The sequence below is a fragment of the Leptonychotes weddellii genome, chromosome 2 (assembly GCF_054177405.1).
Source record: "Leptonychotes weddellii isolate Sample4059 chromosome 2, ASM5417740v2, whole genome shotgun sequence".
NCBI lineage: Eukaryota > Metazoa > Chordata > Mammalia > Carnivora > Phocidae > Leptonychotes > Leptonychotes weddellii.
This window is the reverse complement of record NC_138370.1, coordinates 139,008,320-139,014,782: the sequence shown is the minus strand read 5'-3', so window position 1 is coordinate 139,014,782 and position 6,463 is coordinate 139,008,320. Positions and strand designations below refer to the sequence as shown.

At 41.9% G+C, this 6,463-nt stretch overlaps 1 pseudogene; it reads right to left on the bottom strand.

Annotated features, from left to right (window-relative positions):
* Positions 1-4,598: 4,598 nt before the first annotated feature.
* Positions 4,599-6,237, bottom strand: LOC102725736 (ornithine decarboxylase pseudogene; annotated as a pseudogene).
* Positions 6,238-6,463: the final 226 nt, after the last annotated feature.

The window sequence follows — 6,463 nt, the reverse complement described above, 5'->3', positions numbered from 1 at the left end:
AGCTAGAGAAAAGAAAATGTTATAAAAAAAAAAAAAACATAAGGAAGGGAAAATACGTTTCCAGTACTATACTGTATTTATCGAAAATAATCTGCAGATAAGTGGACCCGTGCAGTTCAAACCCATGTTGTTCAAAGGTCAACTGTAATTATAAAATAATGAAAATAATTTTTCTGCAGAACTTATGGATATCATTCTCATGAAGCCTGCCTGCCTAGTCAAATGTTTTTTCCTTCATTCTGCCAAGTTTCTCAGAAATTTAATTAAAAATGGCTTTGGTGGTGTGTATCCAAGGGAAACCAATTCCTGGTTTTAACTAAAGAAGAAATGAATACTTAAAGCAGGTTGCTATGATGGACTAGGAGAGCACAAGTAGGGTTTCAAGACACCGAACTGGCTTGCATGCCAAATCCAGCTGATGGCTTAAAGAACGTGTTGAGAAAGATGGTTGTTTAGAGCTGAGAATATCATGAAAGCATGTAATTCAGCATAATTTTTGACAGGTGTGTGTCAAGTGTTCCTTAGAAAATAATTGCTTGAACCCTCCAGGCATAGTGCTTTGAGCATCCTGTAATTGCAATTTCAATTAGAATACTTCTTATAATGAATTTTATTCATATATTTCAATCCATTATTACTGGATTCCTTATGCTGTCTTTTGTATTATTGTCCTAGAGTGCAGTTATGTTTTGGTGGAAAGAATGTAGCTTGTGTTCAAATTCAACTTGAACAAGTTCAAATTTTCAATTTAAAAGTTTGGCAAGACGTTTAATCTTTCTGTAGCTCAGTCTATTTCACTGTAAGATGAAGCTAGTGATCACTACATCTTGGACTGCTATGAGAAGTGAATGGGGTCATATGTGTGAGTGTTTGCCCTTCAGTTTGGTATGAGCAAGGCTGGGACCAAGGTGAGGACAGTGAGGAGAAAAATTTAAGTCCCTTCCTCCCTGCAATTCAGCAATCAAGATAAATAATTCTTTAATGCAATATTTTTTAAAAGCCAAACTTGATGTAAAAAAAAATTCTGTGTGAACAAAATATCAAAAATGCTCGCCCTAGGTATGAGAATGTTATAATCATCTGTTTGGTAGAGATATAAAGGAACTTTGACCAACAGTGTTGCCCTGTCACACAGTTTTAAGACTGTTTTTTTGTTTTCAGCAACTGGTTTCAGAGCCAGGTTGCCATCTGCTTCTGCTTCCTCGCTGTCTGGTCAGCTGGAAGCTGTTCTTAACTTGCTGTTTGCTTGAACTGGCTCTCTCTTCCTTGCAGTTACATGGTCGCCTTTCTGACCATTCTCTCACCCTTCGAGTTCCTCTATTGTCCTGCAAGGGGCACTCTGGTTCTTTGAAAAACCTTTTGTTTTAGCTTAAGATTTGGTGCCAACTGTTTGTTTTTTAACCTTGGTTTTCCTGACATGGACTCCTGAGGCTTTTTCTGAGACTCTCAAGGCGGTAAAATGTCAAAAGAATCACCTGCTTTAGGAGGCATCACAATTCTGGACTTCAAGCTCTATTACAAAGCTGTCATCATCAAGACAGTATGGTACTGGCACAAAAACAGACACATAGATCAATGGAACAGAAGAGAGAGCCCAGAAATGGACCCTCAACTCTATGGTCAACTAATCTTCGACAAAGCAGGAAAGATGTCCAATGAAAAAAAATCTCTTCAACAAATGACGTTGGGAAAATTGGACAGCCACATGCAGAAGAATGAGACTGGACCATTTTCTTACACCATACACAATAATAAATTCAAAATGGATGAAAGACCTAAACGTGAGACAGGAGTCCATCAAAATCCTAGGGGAGAACACAGGCAACAACCACTTTGACCTCAGCTGCAGCAACTTCTTGCTAGACACATCTTCAAAGGCAAGGGAAACAAAAGCAAAAATGAACTATTGGGACTTCATCAAGATAAAAAGCATTTGCACAGCAAAGGAAACAGTCAACGAAACTAAAAGACAACCTACAGAGGAGAAGATATTTGCAAATGTCGTATCAGGTAAAGGGCTAGTATCCAAAATATAAAAAGGACTTATGAAACTCAACACCCAAAAAACAAATAATCCAGTCAAAAAACGGGCAGAAGACATTAACAGACATTTCTCCAAAGAAGACATACAAGACATACAAATGGCCAACAGACACATGAAAAAAGTGCTCAACATCACTCAGCATTAGGGAAATACAAATCAAAACCTCAATGAGATACTACCTCACACCAGTCAGAATGGCTAAAATTAACAAGTCAGGAAACGACAGATGTCGGCGAGGATGTGGAGAAAGGGAAACCCTCTTACACTGTTGGTGGGAATGCAAACTGGTGCAGCCACTCTGGAAAACAGTATGGAGGTTCCTCAAAAAGCTAAAAATAGAGCTACCCTATGACCCAGCAATTACACTACTAGGTATTTATCCAAAGGATACAAACATAGTGATTTGAAGGGGCACATGCACCCCAATGTTTATAGCAGCAATGTCCACAATAACCAAACTATGGAAAGAGCCCAGATGTCCATCAACAGATGAATGGATAAAGAAAAGGTGATATATATATATATATAATGGAATATTACCGAGCCATCTAAAAAATGAAATCTTACCATTTGCAACGACATGGATGGAACTAGAGGGTATTATGCTAAGTAAAATAAGTAGTCAGAGAAAGACAATTATCATATGATTTCACTTATATGTGGAATTTAAGAAACAAAACAGATGAACATAGAGGAAAGGAAGGAAAAATAAATAAGATGCAGCCAGGGAGAGAGACAAACTATAAGAAACTCTTAGCTATAGGAAACAAACTGAGGGTTGCTGGAGGGGAGGTGGGTGGGGGGATGTGTTAATTGGGTGATGGGCATTAAGAAGGGCACTTGATGTAATGAGCACTGGGTGTTATATGCAACTGATGAATCACTAAACTCTACCTCTCAAACTAATAATACACTCAATGTTAATTAATTGATTTTAAATAAAATTTTAAAAACGCTAACAACAACAACAAAAGAATCACCTACTTTAATCTCAGGTGCATTGTGCACATAGAGCTGCATTCACCAGTCCAGCTAGGTGACAAGTCCATGCCTACAACCTGCACATTTCATGGAACAGAAAGACAACCAGTATTTAAATATGGAATAAATGAAGCAAGTTTAGAAGTCTAGGACATATGGGGTGCCCAGGTGGCACAGTTGGTTAAGCGTCCGACTCTTGGTTTCAGCTCTGACCCATTATCTCAGGGTCCTGAGATTGAGCCCTGTATCAGGCTCCCCACTCAGCTTGGACTCTCCTGGATATTTTCTCTCCCTCTCCCTCTGCCCCTCCCACTCGTGCTTGCTCTTTCTCTCTTTCTCTCTCTCTCTCAAATAAATAAATCTTTAAAAAAAATAAGTCTAGGACATGTATCCCACAGAGAGAATCTACTCAAACTCTCTCCTCCTAAGCAAGAAAGGGGTTATTCATTGATTTATTGTTATCACCATCACCAGATTCATATTTCTACCAATAATAACTACTCTTTACTGCTTACCTACTAAGTACCAGTTGCTCTGCATACATTATCTCATTCAATCCTTACAACATCCATTTGGAGTAGGAATTACTAGCCTGTTTATGGATGCAGAAACATCATCTTAGGCTATTACGCTAGCAATAACAGATTTATTCATTTATCCATGTAACAAATACTTACAAATTTTCTGCAGTAATGGAGGCTCTGTGTTAGTGTCTTTGGAGGCTGAAACAGACTCTGACTGTGTTGAAAAGAAAGGGATTCATTAAAGAATATTGAATAGCTCACAGAATCCTAGAGAGATATGGCTATGCCAACAGGGACAAAGCCTAAAGTCACATCACAGACCCAGTCTGGTGAGGAACTGTCACACTGACTTCAGTATCATGGGCACTAAAAGATGCCATCAGCAGCATGACCACTGCTACCCTGGGGGCTTTGTCCTGCGGCTCTGTCACCTCTAGCAAAGAGAATCTTTGCTGTTCTTGCTGCCTTGCATCAGCTTTCCATTCAAGACCTCATTTGGGGCATCTTTTTGGAAGAATATAAGTCACATGTACACATCTTAACTATAAAGAAAGCCAGAAACATGATTGTCTGGGAACTTCTATAGTAGAAGGTGGGATGGGTCTTCAACAAAGACTCAATTCTCAAAATATGGAAAGGGACTTCAGATACTGGTACACCCAAAACAATAACGAACGACCACTACATTGAGTCCTTGACCTCCTTGCACTTACAAACTGACAGGAGCAAAGAGGCACACAAATGACCACAGTATGTAAGATATGCCACCAAAGTGATTTGGACAGAGTGTCACCTGTGGGGAGAGGTAGGAGGTCAGTTCTGGCTGGAGATAACAGGACAGACTCAAAGAATGGGTCGCACTGCTATTGGATCTTTTTTTTTTTTAATTTCAAGATTCTTTATTTTTAAAACAGGTCGCAACTCTAAGCTTCTGGCCCGCTCTGCCAGTGTTCAAGCGACAAACGCTTGCTCAGCAGTGGAGGGGCACGCCTTAGTAGCATGTTTGAAAAGTGAATAAAAATCCATTTAAAACAAATATTCAGATAGTTTCCATAGGAACACAGATAAGTGACCCCATCTCCTAGTTTTCCATACTGTTGCATCTGTGCCAACCCTACTTATAGACATTTCAAAACTAGCAAGAATTAAGTTAAACGGTCCCTCCAAGTCCCCCAATTCAAGCTAAACTCAAAGGTAACAGCTACAGGAGTGGCACCTACACGTTGATGCTGGCGGAGGCACAGGCGGCCAGGGGGCGCTTCAGCCAGCTCTCCCAGGCACAGGACACAGGCAGGGTGCTGATGTCCTGCTCTGCCACTTCAGCCGGGAAGTCGTGGTTCTGGATCTGCTGCATCAGTTGCCATGTTGGCCCCGACATCACATAGTAGATAGTCGGCCTCTGGAACCCATTGAAAGTAGAAGCAGCAGCAAGAGTGTAAGCACCCATGTTTTCAAAGACCATCCAATCGCCCACGTGCATCTCGGGCAAGTCGCAGCCCTGGACAATGCGATCCAGGCCATCACACGTTGGTCCCTATATGCTGGTTGAATGGTACTTCTCATCTGGTTTGTGTCTATTCTGCAGAAGGGGCTTCACGTGGGCATGATCATAGAGGATGCAATTAAACGATCCATACACTCCATCGTTCACGTAATACATAAAGGTTTGTTCACTCGACTCATCTTCATCATCAGAGCCTGTCTGTTCCTTTAATATGAGTTTTTTGGCAATGATGTTAACTGTGAGCGTGAAGGCTGAGGCAACATAGTATCTGCCGGGCTCTACTATGATTCGCACCCCCGAGTCGGCTGGGAAGTACTTGTCCAGGGCTGGATTGATCACACTGGTGATCTCTTCAAATTTAAGCTTTACATCCTCAGATCCAGGAAAGCCATCACCGATGTCAAGCAGATACATGTTGAAACCAACCTCAGCTCCCATGTCAAAGACACAGCGGGCATCAGAGATGGCTTGCACGAAGGTCTCAGGATGGGTGCAGCCACTTCCCACGTGGAAGCTGACAGCAATGACATCAATATTTAGCTCTCTTGCCCATTCCAAAAGAAGCCTGCTGATTTTGAGTGTGGCACCAAATTTAACACTGAGGCGACAGACTGCTTTGGAATCATTGGTGGCAATCCGCAAAACCAACTTTGCCTTTGGATGCGCCCTGGCAACTTTCATCAATTCCACTTCACTATCGAAAGTCATCATCTGGACTCCATTACTGGCAGCATACTTAATCTGAGACACTTGTTTACAAGGATTTGCACAGATAATCCTCTCTGGAGGCACCCCAAGACTTTGTACCAATTATATCTCGGTCTTGCTGGCACAGTCAAATCCTGTCCCAATGGTAGCAAGGGTCTTCACTATGGTTCTGCTATCATCGCATTTGACTGCATAAAAGGGGGTGACCCGAGGAAGAGTTTTTACCATTTCAGATGTTTCTTTAAAATGTCTCCCAGGTAGGCGACATAGAAGGCATCCTTATCATCAGAAGACGGAACTTCATTAATTTTTTGGTCCAGAATATCCTTGGCAGTAAAGCCTTCATGGAGGAAATGGCAGTCTAAATCTGCATTACTAAAGTTGTTCATGGTTTTTTGAAGTTCCTCCAAAATGTAACAAAATGGAAAACTAAGAGATGGAATTTAAAGAAATTATTGCCAGTTTCTCACAAAGGCAATTCTTGGAATTCCAACTCCCGCTGAAGATGCGTGTGCCCTCGATGTAGCAGTGGAAATGTTCTGATAAACAGAATTTGCCAGTCCACCTTAGAGCACACGTGTGCCGCGGGCCAGCCACATGGAGATGCCGCCCCCGAGCGCGCAGGACCTCCGGCCGCCCCGCCACCCTTGTCAGCCGGCCGCCCGCTGCCTCGCTCCCTCTGACAGAGGACCGCTGGCCCGA